This window comes from Microcaecilia unicolor, unplaced genomic scaffold (assembly GCF_901765095.1).
Source record: "Microcaecilia unicolor unplaced genomic scaffold, aMicUni1.1, whole genome shotgun sequence".
NCBI lineage: Eukaryota > Metazoa > Chordata > Amphibia > Gymnophiona > Siphonopidae > Microcaecilia > Microcaecilia unicolor.
The window spans coordinates 39,934-51,134 of record NW_021963125.1 but is presented as its reverse complement, the minus strand read 5'-3'; the positions used below and the strand labels follow the sequence as shown (position 1 = coordinate 51,134).

At 45.8% G+C, this 11,201-nt stretch overlaps 1 protein-coding gene across 6 annotated transcripts in view; it reads left to right on the top strand.

The window, feature by feature from the left end:
* Positions 1–5,756: 5,756 nt before the first annotated feature.
* Positions 5,757–11,201, top strand: part of LOC115458967 (coiled-coil domain-containing protein 126-like) — a 30,300-nt gene continuing 24,855 nt past the window's right edge. For 4 of the 6 annotated variants that reach the window (XM_030188826.1, XM_030188827.1, XM_030188823.1 and 1 more), the window contains exon 1: positions 5,757–5,854. The gene's annotated coding sequence lies outside the window, so the exon portion shown is untranslated. The other 2 variants (XM_030188825.1, XM_030188824.1) reach the window with 2 other exon arrangements.

The following is an 11,201-nucleotide window of genomic DNA, read 5'->3' as shown; positions in this document are numbered from 1 at the left end:
GTCCACTGTTCCCTTGCACCATGTCCTGAAGAAGACATTGCTTGCGAACTGGACCAAACCATTAACTAATCCCCACATTCCCAAGAAGATCGAGTCCCAGTACCGGATCCATGGGGACCCAGAGCTGATGCGCACTCAGTTGCCTCATGACTCTGGAGTTGTGGATTTGGCCCTAAAGAAGGCTAAGAGTTCTAGGGAACATGCTTCGGCGCCCCCGGGCAAGGACGCTAGAACCTTAGACTCCTTTGGGAGGAAGGCCTACCATTCCTCTATGCTCGTGTCCAAGATCCAGTCTTACCAGCTCTACACGAGCATACACATGCGGAATAATGTGCGGCAGTTGGCGGGCTTGGTTGATGCTCTTCCCCCTGAGCAAGCCAAGCCTTTTCAGGAGGTGGTCAGGCAGCTGAAGGCGTGCAGAAAATTCCTGGCCAGAGGAGTTTATGACACTTTTGATGTTGCGTCCAGGGCCGCTGCTCAAGGTGTGGTGATGCGCAGGCTCTCATGGCTGCGTGCCGCCGACCTGGAGAATAGAGTCCAGCAGCGGATTACGGACTTGCCTTGCCGGGCGGATAACATTTTTGGCGAAAAAGTCGAGCAGGTGGTAGAGTCTCTCCACCAGCGGGACACCGCATTCGACAAGTTCGCCCGCCGGCAGCCTTCAGCTTCTACCTCTACAGGTAGACGATTTTTCGGGGGAAGGAAGACTGTTCCCTATACTTCTGGCAAGCGTAGGTACAATCCTCCTTCCCGACAGCCTGCGGCCCAGGCTAAGCCCCAGCGCGCTCGCTCTCGTCAGCAGCGTGCGAATCAGCAAGGCCCCGCGGCTCCCCAGCAAAAGCAAGGGGCGAGCTTTTGACTGGCTCCAGCAGAGCATAGCCGACATCCAAGTGTCAGTGCCGGGCGACCTGCCTGTCGGAGGGAGGTTGAAAGCTTTTCACCAAAGGTGGCCTCTTATAACCTCCGATCAGTGGGTTCTCCAAATAGTCCGGCAAGGATACACCCTCAATTTGGCCTCTCAACCTCCAAATTGTCCACCGGGAGCTCAGTCCTACAGCTTCCAGCACAAGCAGGTACTTGCAGAGGAACTCTCCGCCCTTCTCAGCGCCAATGCGGTCGAGCCCGTGCCATCCGGGCAAGAAGGGCTGGGGTTCTATTCCAGGTACTTCCTTGTGGAAAAGAAAACAGGGGGGATGCGTCCCATCCTAGACCTAAGGGCCCTGAACAAATATCTCGTAAAAGAAAAGTTCAGGATGCTTTCCCTGGGCACCCTTCTCCCCATGATTCAGCAAAACGATTGGCTATGCTCTCTGGACTTGAAGGATGCCTACACACACATCCCGATACTGCCAGCTCACAGACAGTATCTGCGATTTCAGCTGGGCGCACGCCACTTCCAGTACTGTGTGCTACCCTTTGGGCTCGCCTCTGCGCCCAGGGTGTTCACAAAGTGCCTAGCTGTGGTAGCAGCGGCGCTTCGCAGGCTGGGGGTGCACGTGTTCCCATATCTCGACGATTGGCTGGTGAAGAACACATCCGAGGCAGGAGCCCTGCAGTCCATGCAGATGACTATTCGCCTCCTGGAGCTACTGGGGTTTGTGATAAATTACCCAAAGTCCCATCTTCTCCCAGTGCAGAAACTCGAATTCATCGGAGCCCTGCTGGATTCTCGGACGGCTCGCGCCTATCTCCCAGAGGCGAGGGCCAACAACTTGTTGTCCCTCGTCTCGCGGGTGCGAGCGTCCCAGCAGATCACAGCTCGGCAGATGTTGAGATTGCTGGGCCACATGGCTTCCACAGTTCATGTGACTCCCATGGCCCGCCTTCACATGAGATCTGCTCAATGGACCCTAGCCTCCCAGTGGTATCAGGCCGCCGGGGGTCTAGAAGACGTGATCCACCTGTCCACGAGATTTCTCGAATCCCTGTATTGGTGGACGATTTGCTCCAATTTGACTCTGGGACGTCCCTTCCAAATTCCTCAGCCTCAAAAAGTGCTGACCACGGATGCGTCTCTCCTGGGATGGGGAGCTCATGTCGATGGGCTTCACACCCAAGGAAGGTGGTCCCTCCAAGAAAGCGATCTACAGATCAATCTTCTGGAGTTGCGAGCGATCTGGAACGCTCTGAAGGCTTTCAGAGATCGGCTGTCCCACCAAATTATCCAAATTCAGACAGACAATCAGGTTGCCATGTACTATGTCAACAAGCAGGGGGGCACCGGATCTCGCCCCCTGTGTCAGGAAGCCGTCAGCATGTGGCTTTGGGCTCGCCGTCAAGGCATGGTGCTCCAAGCCACATATCTGGCAGGCGTAAACAACAGTCTGGCCGACAGGTTGAGCAGGATTATGCAACCTCACGAGTGGTCGCTCAATTCCCGTGTGGTGCGACAGATCTTCCAGGCGTGGGGCCCCCCCCTGGTGGATCTCTTCGCATCTCAGGTGAACCACAAGGTCCCTCAGTTCTGTTCCAGGCTTCAGGCCCACGGCAGACTGGCGTCGGATGCCTTCCTCCTGGATTGGGGGGAAGGTCTGCTGTATGCTTATCCTCCCATTCCTCTGGTGGGGAAGACTTTGTTGAAACTCAAGCAAGACCGAGGCACCATGATTCTGATTGCTCCCTTTTGGCCGCGTCAGATCTGGTTCCCTCTTCTTCTGGAGTTATCCTCCGAAGAACCGTGGAGATTGGAGTGTTTTCCGACCCTCATCACGCAGGACGAAGGGGCTCTTCTGCATCCCAACCTCCAGTCCCTGGCTCTCACGGCCTGGATGTTGAGGGCGTAGACTTTGCCTCTTTGGGTCTGCCAGAGGGTGTCTCCCGCATCTTGCTTGCTTCCAGGAAAGACTCCACTAAGAGAAGTTACTTCTTTCATTGGAGGAGGTTTGCCGTCTGGTGTGACAGCAAGGCCCTAGATCCTCGCTCTTGTCCTACACAGACCCTGCTTGAATACCTTCTCCACTTGTCTGAGTCTGGTCTGAAGACCAACTCCGTAAGGGTTCACCTTAGTGCAATCAGTGCATACCATTACCAAGTGGAAGGTAAGCCGATCTCAGGACAGCCTTTAGTTGTTCGCTTCATGAGAGGTTTGCTTTTGTCAAAGCCCCCTGTCAAGCCTCCTACAGTGTCATGGGATCTCAATGTCGTTCTCACCCAGCTGATGAAACCTCCTTTCGAGCCACTGAATTCCTGCCATCCGAAGTACTTGACCTGGAAGGTCATTTTCTTGGTGGCAGTTACCTCGGCTCGTAGAGTCAGTGAGCTTCAGGCCCTGGTAGCCCAGGCCCCTTACACCAAATTTCATCACAACAGAGTAGTCCTCCGCACTCACCCTAAGTTTCTGCCAAAGGTTGTGTCGGAGTTCCATCTGAACCAGTCAATTGTCTTGCCAACATTCTTTCCCCGTCCTCATTCCTGCCCTGCTGAACGTCAGCTGCACACATTGGACTGCAAGAGAGCATTGGCCTTCTATCTGGAGCGGACACAGCCCCACAGACAGTCCGCCCAATTGTTTGTTTCTTTTGATCCCAACAAGAGGGGAGTGGCTGTAGGGAAACGCACCATATCCAATTGGCTAGCAGATTGCATTTCCTTCACTTACGCCCAGGCTGGGCTGGCTCTTGAGGGTCATGTCACGGCTCATAATGTTAGAGCCATGGCAGCGTCGGTAGCCCACTTGAAGTCAGCCACCATGGAGGAAATTTGCAAAGCTGCGACGTGGTCATCTGTCCACACATTCACATCTCATTACTGCCTGCAGCAGGATACCCGACGTGACAGTCGGTTCGGGCAGTCAGTTCTTCAGAACCTGTTTGGGCTTTAGGATCCAACTCCACCCCCCGAGGGCCCTGTTTGTTCTGTTCCAGGCTACACTCTCAGTTAGTTGGTAAATTTTTTAGGTCAATCTCAGTTATGTCCTCGCCGTTGCGAGGCCCAATTGACCAATGTTGTTGTTTTGAGTGAGCCTGGGGGCTAGGGATACCCCATCAGTGAGAACAAGCAGCCTGCTTGTCCTCGGAGAAAGCGAATGCTACATACCTGTAGAAGGTATTCTCCGAGGACAGCAGGCTGATTGTTCTCACAAACCCGCCCGCCTCCCCTTTGGAGTTGTGTCTTCCCTTGAAGTGTATTGTCTTGCTACATACTGGACTGGCCGGCTCGAGCCGGTTTCGGGCGGGAAGACGGCCGCGCATGCGCGGTGCGCGCGGGCGCGCGAGGGCTAGCAAAGGACTTTGCTAGTGAAGTTTCCGATTGGAGGGGCTGCCGTGGACGTCACCCATCAGTGAGAACAATCAGCCTGCTGTCCTCGGAGAATACCTTCTACAGGTATGTAGCATTCGCTTTATTGTGCCATGTTGGACGGTTCACTGTTTTTTTCTTGTTCTGTATGAAGCTTATCAACTAACGTGTTGTGCTTTGAATAAAGATGATTAAAACAAAAAATAAGTTTTGGATGTTGCTGAATTCTATTATTCTGTCTCACTGTATTTCCAGTTTTGGCACGGTATAAGTCATCACAAGACTAAAATATAAGAAAACCAATGGACTGCATTAGGGGCTTATAGCCCATTTAGTTATGTTTAAACAAATGAGAGATCTGCATGAAAAAAATATTTATTTTTATTATTTTGATTTATGAAAACCATTTGTTCCTGAACCGTGCTTGTTATAAATAGCCCCCAGATAACCTGAGAACCTGTACAAAAATAGGACTCATAAAATCAGATTGATGAACCAAAGCTTAATTAAGCAATTTATTATTCAAAAGTCATCCTTGCAAGCTCTAAACTGCAAGCTTGCATACACACACACACACACACACCTTTAAGATTCCACAGCTTTTATAGTTACATTTAAGTGTCTGTCCCTAAATTTTTCTCATTGGCCAACGGTCACCTGCCCGTCAGCTAGTGTTCTGTTAACAGCAGCTGGTACTTCTCACTCCCTTTCTCCTTTCTAACTTTCTCTCTGTAGTTTCTTTGTTCATAGTTATCTTGCAGATGTCTATTTCCCCCCCCCCCCCCCCCCCCCCCGCCCCCCCGCCCGCCTTCTGACCTTGCCTCATGCAACAGTTTATTTCAGGTCTGGGGCATGACTAAAGTTGTTCACATCCCCTACCTCCCCCTTCTCCTGTTCCTGCTTCTTACAGAAAACTTCTTTTTGTTACAAAGGTGCTAGTTAGAGCCTGAGTTATACATTTACACTGTTATATGGAAACACAATACCTTTATTTATTTCCAACAATGCTCAAATGAGAATAAACCATTTATAAAAGAGTTGAGGTGAAGATGTGATCCATGTGCCCCAAGGAAAGGAAAATGTAATTTTACTTCCAATCTTTATAACAGCAGGCTTCCCAAGGCAGATTACAACAATAGTTAACATGAACCCATCAGTAAACAGGACATCCTCATTGAAATTTGGCCATGTACTGTATTGAACAGAACAGTGTAGAAAATGAGTACAAAATACAGCCTTCATTAGTGCTGTTTCCATCAGCTACAATAATTGTTAGTGACATTGTAGGCAGTCCGTTATTTCTAATAATCTTTACTATTATTTCCAATAGCGTTTGCTATTGTTTTGGGTGACCCAGTGACTCCGCCTACTAACAGCAAGCTCCGCTGTTGGCTTCAACCCGATAGCCTCGTACCGGCTCCTGTTCTCAATCTAACCTCCTTGGAGGAGACAGACAGTACCCAAGGAGCCTAGATATCTAACCCCTTTTTTTAGCGTCCCGTTTTCCTGTGACGCATCTTCCTGTTTCCGGCAAGAAGGATGCCTTAGCGAGAGTTGTGACTTAAGGGACAGGGCATTGGAGAAGAAAAGCTGTGGGATTGTTGGTGGGCTACTTAAGGTATGAGTTGACGGGGGGAGGTTGTTTGAGGGAGAGGTGCCGGATCGCGGATAAGGAGGAAAGTGTAGAGAAATGGCAGGTAATGGGGAGGAGAAATCGCACCCCGGAATGCGTGTGAGTGCATCCGACTACGTGTGATTTAATATCTTTTGGAACATAATTTTGGTTGCAGGTAACGAACAAAACAATCTTCATTCCCGTACTTAAGCTCTCTAGTTGCTGACGTAGTGTTGGGGAAAATATTGGTGGGGCCGTGGCTCATCCCATTTTGCCGCTTATAGAAAATTCCTTCTGGTGTACTTACGTTGCATAGGGTGGTATTCCATAGTTATGTTAAACAAATTTTCAATAAGTTTTGAGGAAAAAAAAGATAGAACCAATCCAATACCCTTTCTAGTACAAAATGGATGCTCTCAAAAGCATATTTTTCAGGCATGTCAACTAATCCTCGTTTTTGGCTAGTGTGGGAAGAGGTGTCACTTGCCGAAATGATACTTAAAATCTAAAATCATATATATATGATTTAGATTTTAAGTATCATTTCGGCAAGTAACACCTCTTCCCACACTAGCCAAAAACGAGGATTAGTTGACATGCCTGAAAAATATGCTTTTGAGAGCATCCATTTTGTACTAGAAAGGGTATTGGATTGGTTCTATCTTTTTTTTTCCTCAAAACTTATTGAAAATTTGTTTAACATAACTATGGAATACCACCCTATGCAACGTAAGTACACCAGAAGGAATTTTCTAGAAAGACAATGGGATGATGCCTGTCCATAAGATGCTCCAGAAAACCTCCCTTCCCCTCCCCCTGTTCCCACCCTGTAGTCAGCACTAAGCAGAGCGAAAATAGCACATTGCAACAAAATTCACTTCCAGGGGCAGGATTTGCCAGCATCAGGGTTAGGTAGGGAGTTGTCAGTAGTTGTGGGCATAAGTCTTGAATAGGGGACCAGGTGAACTTATATTTAGCCATCTTTCCAGTCTTCTCTGCCATGTGTGCCTCATACTTAGAAATCAGGTAGATCATATTCCACCAGAACTGAAAGTTCAATAAAGAGAAATTCTGCCAAGGTTGCAGTATTGATTGTAGAGCTACGGTAGTCAGTATCAATATCGAGCAAGTCTGGGCGGCAGAGATATTCTATCATGAGTCATGTATTATACAGGACTCCTTCATACGACAAAGGGAGCTATGTAGTAGTGGTTGTATGAAAGTCCAGACCTGCTGCCCAAAACTTCAAACATTAGGGCAGTCATTTATGTACCAGAGTTTCCTCAATGCTGCTTATAGGATCAGCAAGATGCTATGTATGTAGGATCTAGTCTATGAAGCTTAACAGGTGTCCACACTAGGTTTTTTTTTTTTTTGTTTAAAACAAAGGTGCACTAGTGTTTTTAGTGTGCACTAAAAATAAGCATGAGCTGAAAATTAGAGATGCCCATGTATTTCTATGGGTGTTTCTAGTGTTTAGCATGCACTAAAACCGCTAGTGCGCCTTTGTAAAAGACCCTTTTGATTTGGTTCTATCTTTTAGTCATTGGTCTTGGTGGGCATACACCATTTTTCTGTTGTACCTAAGTGAACAACTAACTGCCATTAATTTTGTGCAGACCTTTCTTTATTGTTTGGTATTATTTCTGCTCCATAAATAGATCTTTAAAACTATTAATGTGGATTACTGACTTGTTTGAAATAGAGGCCAACCTGAATTTTGGTTTTGGTTATAGTGCTGAAACTGGACCAGAATCCTTTTTTTGCCTGGTTTCGGCCGAAAGGCTGTGGTGGCCATGGTTTCAGTTTTGTGCGAAACAGGGTTTTTGGTAGATGCTGAAAATATGTGCTTTGCCCTGTTTATCTTCCTTACCCCCCCCCCCCCTCCTCCTTCTCTCAGGCCTGTCTTCAATATCTGGAGGTCTAGGGTGTATTCAGGGCAGGAGTGATCGCCACAAAGTTAGATTGAGAATAGGAGGCGGCATGAGCCTATTTAGCCCATTATGTGGACTGAAGCCAGCAAACTATTGAATACAATAGCAAAAGATTAGAAATAATGAACTGCCTATGTATGGTCCATCTCAGTTTAAAAATGATTGTAGCTGGTAGAAACAGCAGTAATAAACTCTGTATTTTGTGCTCATTTTTCTACACTGTTCTATAGAATACACTAATACATGGTCAGATTTAAGTGAGGATATCCTGGTTCATCTTAACTGTTGTAATCTGCCTTAGGAAGCCTAGTGTTATAAAGATGGAATATATTGTAATTAAATGGAAGTAAAATTAAACTCTTATTGGGGCACATGAAAGTTTACATTTTAGATACACAAATGGATTATCCTGTTTAGAGCATGTTTCGGGGATAAGTGGTTTTATAAGTCAAAGTAAAAAAATATTTTGTTTCATGCAGATCTCTCATTTCTTTAAATGTAACTAAATGGTATGGTTGCATTTTCAATACAAGAGCCCAGCGGAGGAAAAGGTTATTTTGAGTTAGTGTTCACTGGTCCAAACTTGCTTTCCTTGTGCCATCACCATCTTCCTGGATAGGCAGTCGTTAAAAAGTGGAGGATAAAGGATTTTTTTTTGACAATTATATCCCATGTCATCCGAAGCATTTTTTGTTTTTTGACAATTATATCCCATGTCATCCGAAGCAAACTCAGGTTCAATGTGGCTTATATTTGAAAATACAGTGAGACAGAATAATAGAATTCAGAAACCTCATGGGAGCAAGTAGATAGATACATCTGAAACATTTAACAAAGTTGAGATTAGCATATATACCTAACTGGGCATTTTAAGTCCTTTAATGATGCCGTATGTTCAAAACTGAGGGCTAGCAGGGCCATATTACAGGCCTAGTATAGGAAGGAATATACAAGAAATCATAGCCAGATGTATAAACATTCAAACTTTTATCACATGTACAAACCAGAGCAGGCATCTATACACACACTACAAAAGTAAATAACAGTTTCTACCGAGTACATCCAAAACTTAATTTTTATTTCCTCATTTCCATCTACAAAATTCTTGACAGCAGTTGTACAGATCAGTAGGACCCAAAGTAGTCCAAAACAGGCAAAGTCAGAAACAACACAATTTATACCTACTTGTTCAACCAACTGTAGGATTTGCTTTTGGGTTTAAAAAGCAATACCATATGCACTTAAGGTCTGGATAAGCAAATTAAAACAAAGTCTAACGCAAATGTCCATAATATGTAATACTTGATAGCAATAATGAAAGAATAATGGAATATTCACATAGCAGGCAGCCTAAGCCAACAGATCTATTTTCCACTGAACATAATTAAGGGGCCCTATTACTAAAGCTTAACGCACTCTAAATGCTAAGAGGCTCATAGGTTTAAAATGGGCTTCTTAGCATTTAGAGCATGCTAAGCTTTAGTAAAAGGGCCCCTAATTTTGTATAAACTTGGTGGCTAATAGTATGCAGAACTGGGCAATGTTTAATGCATTATTTCAAGTACCCAGCATTGGGTCCTTGAAGCACTGTGTTATATGTGAATATCCCTGCTATTTCAATATATTGGCCTTTCAATTTGAACTGGACGATGCTGGCACATTTAGACTGACTCTGGACAGAACTTTTGCATGAAGGAAGCTCTTCCCTCTTTATTCAATACCTCTCTGAAATAGTAGTAATAAAAAAAGCAAGTGCATTTTATAATATACCACTGCATTCTACAAACAAAAGGAGCAAGTTCCCACATACCATCTTTTTCTTTTGATGTATGCACAGGAAGAAAAAAAACATTAAATGCTCCCAGGTTTCAACCTGATGTTTAAAAAATATCTTTGTACTTTTGTATAATAACTCTGATTGTTGAGCACATGTCTGTTTTGGTGGCTGTTTACTAGGTGAAAATATCGCCACACGAATACAGGGAGTCCCTATAACCAGCCTCCAAATGAGGCAATGATTCTCCGAGGAAAAGCAGGCCAATAATTCTCATATGTAGATAATTCGTTTCCTGGTCTGGAACTTGAAAAAGCTTAGTATAGCTTTAAGAGCATCATGCTATGCTTCCACTGCACATATGCGAGTGCCTTTCCCCCCGCCGTGAGAGCGCAGGACCGTCAGTTCTCCTTTTTTTTCCACGGTAAGGAGAGGATAACATCTGTGACTGCTCCTCACAGCTCGGTTTGGTTTTGGCTTAAGAGCGAATATTTTTTTGTGCCTTCTCATCTTATTTTTCTTTTATTTTGCCCTATTTTTTCTTTAGGGTTTCCTGTTTTTCTCTTTCCCTTACAGTTTAGGTTCTTTTTGCCCTTGTTCTGATTTTTTTTGTTTAAATCTATCTATCTACTTATCATTTCTATAGCGCCACAAGGCATATGCAGTGCTGTACACCATACATAGAAGACAGTCCCTGCTCAAAGAGCTTACAATCTAGATAAGACGGGTAAACAGAACAATTAAGGTAGGTTGCACTCAAGCCTGAGCTCCTTTCTGGTGCTTTGCCTCCCTTTTTTTTTCTTTTATAGCACCATCAACTCTTGATTTAGCCATGCCTGTTTTTTCTGCCATGTCATTGAAGGTTCCCAGTGGCTTTAAGCGTTGTAGCCGGTGCAGTAGGATCATCTGGAAAAGACACGCATTCTTAAAGACATACCCCTTCTGTGTTCTTTGTCTTCATATGAAGAAAAGAACCCAATTAGCCAGAGAGGCTCAACAAGAGAAACCTTTTGGAGCTAGGTCTGAAGCCTTGACATCGGCATCTGTGTCGGGGGGGGTGGGGGGGTGGGGGGGGGGGATCGGTCCGCATGGCTGTGAGGCCCTTAGATACTGGAAGTTACTGTTGTAATGACTCATGGGCGCTGCCTAAAGGTGACAGGTAGAGCAGGGAAAGTTCTAACCTGTATTACCCCCGGCCATAGCATAGATTCTTGAAAGAGGTGGAAAACCCAGTACGGCCAGAGAAAGGGAAGGGACCTGGCAATTTCAGAGGCAATCCCTACAGACAGCCCAGGATCCCAAATTAGCTCAGGCTCTCTGGCTGACTAGACAGTATAATACGGACACGGGCTGCAGCTAAGAAGGGGAAGAGCTACCATGGGTAAATAAGAAAGAGGAAATATAAGTGAAGGGACGGAGATGGAGTGGACTGATCAGGTAGTGTCTCAGACTGTCCCAGAGACAATGGTTCCTGAAGAGGAGAGAATGGAGGTATCTCCAGAGAGTGAATGAAACCAGCTGGGAGTTTTAGTGGCTGGAAGGACTCATTCGCACAATCCCTGGGGGAGGACCGGTGTCGGCTATTACCAGTAAGAGGGAGGGGCTGACTGTCAAAGTGTAAAAAGCTATTAACTATTTGAAC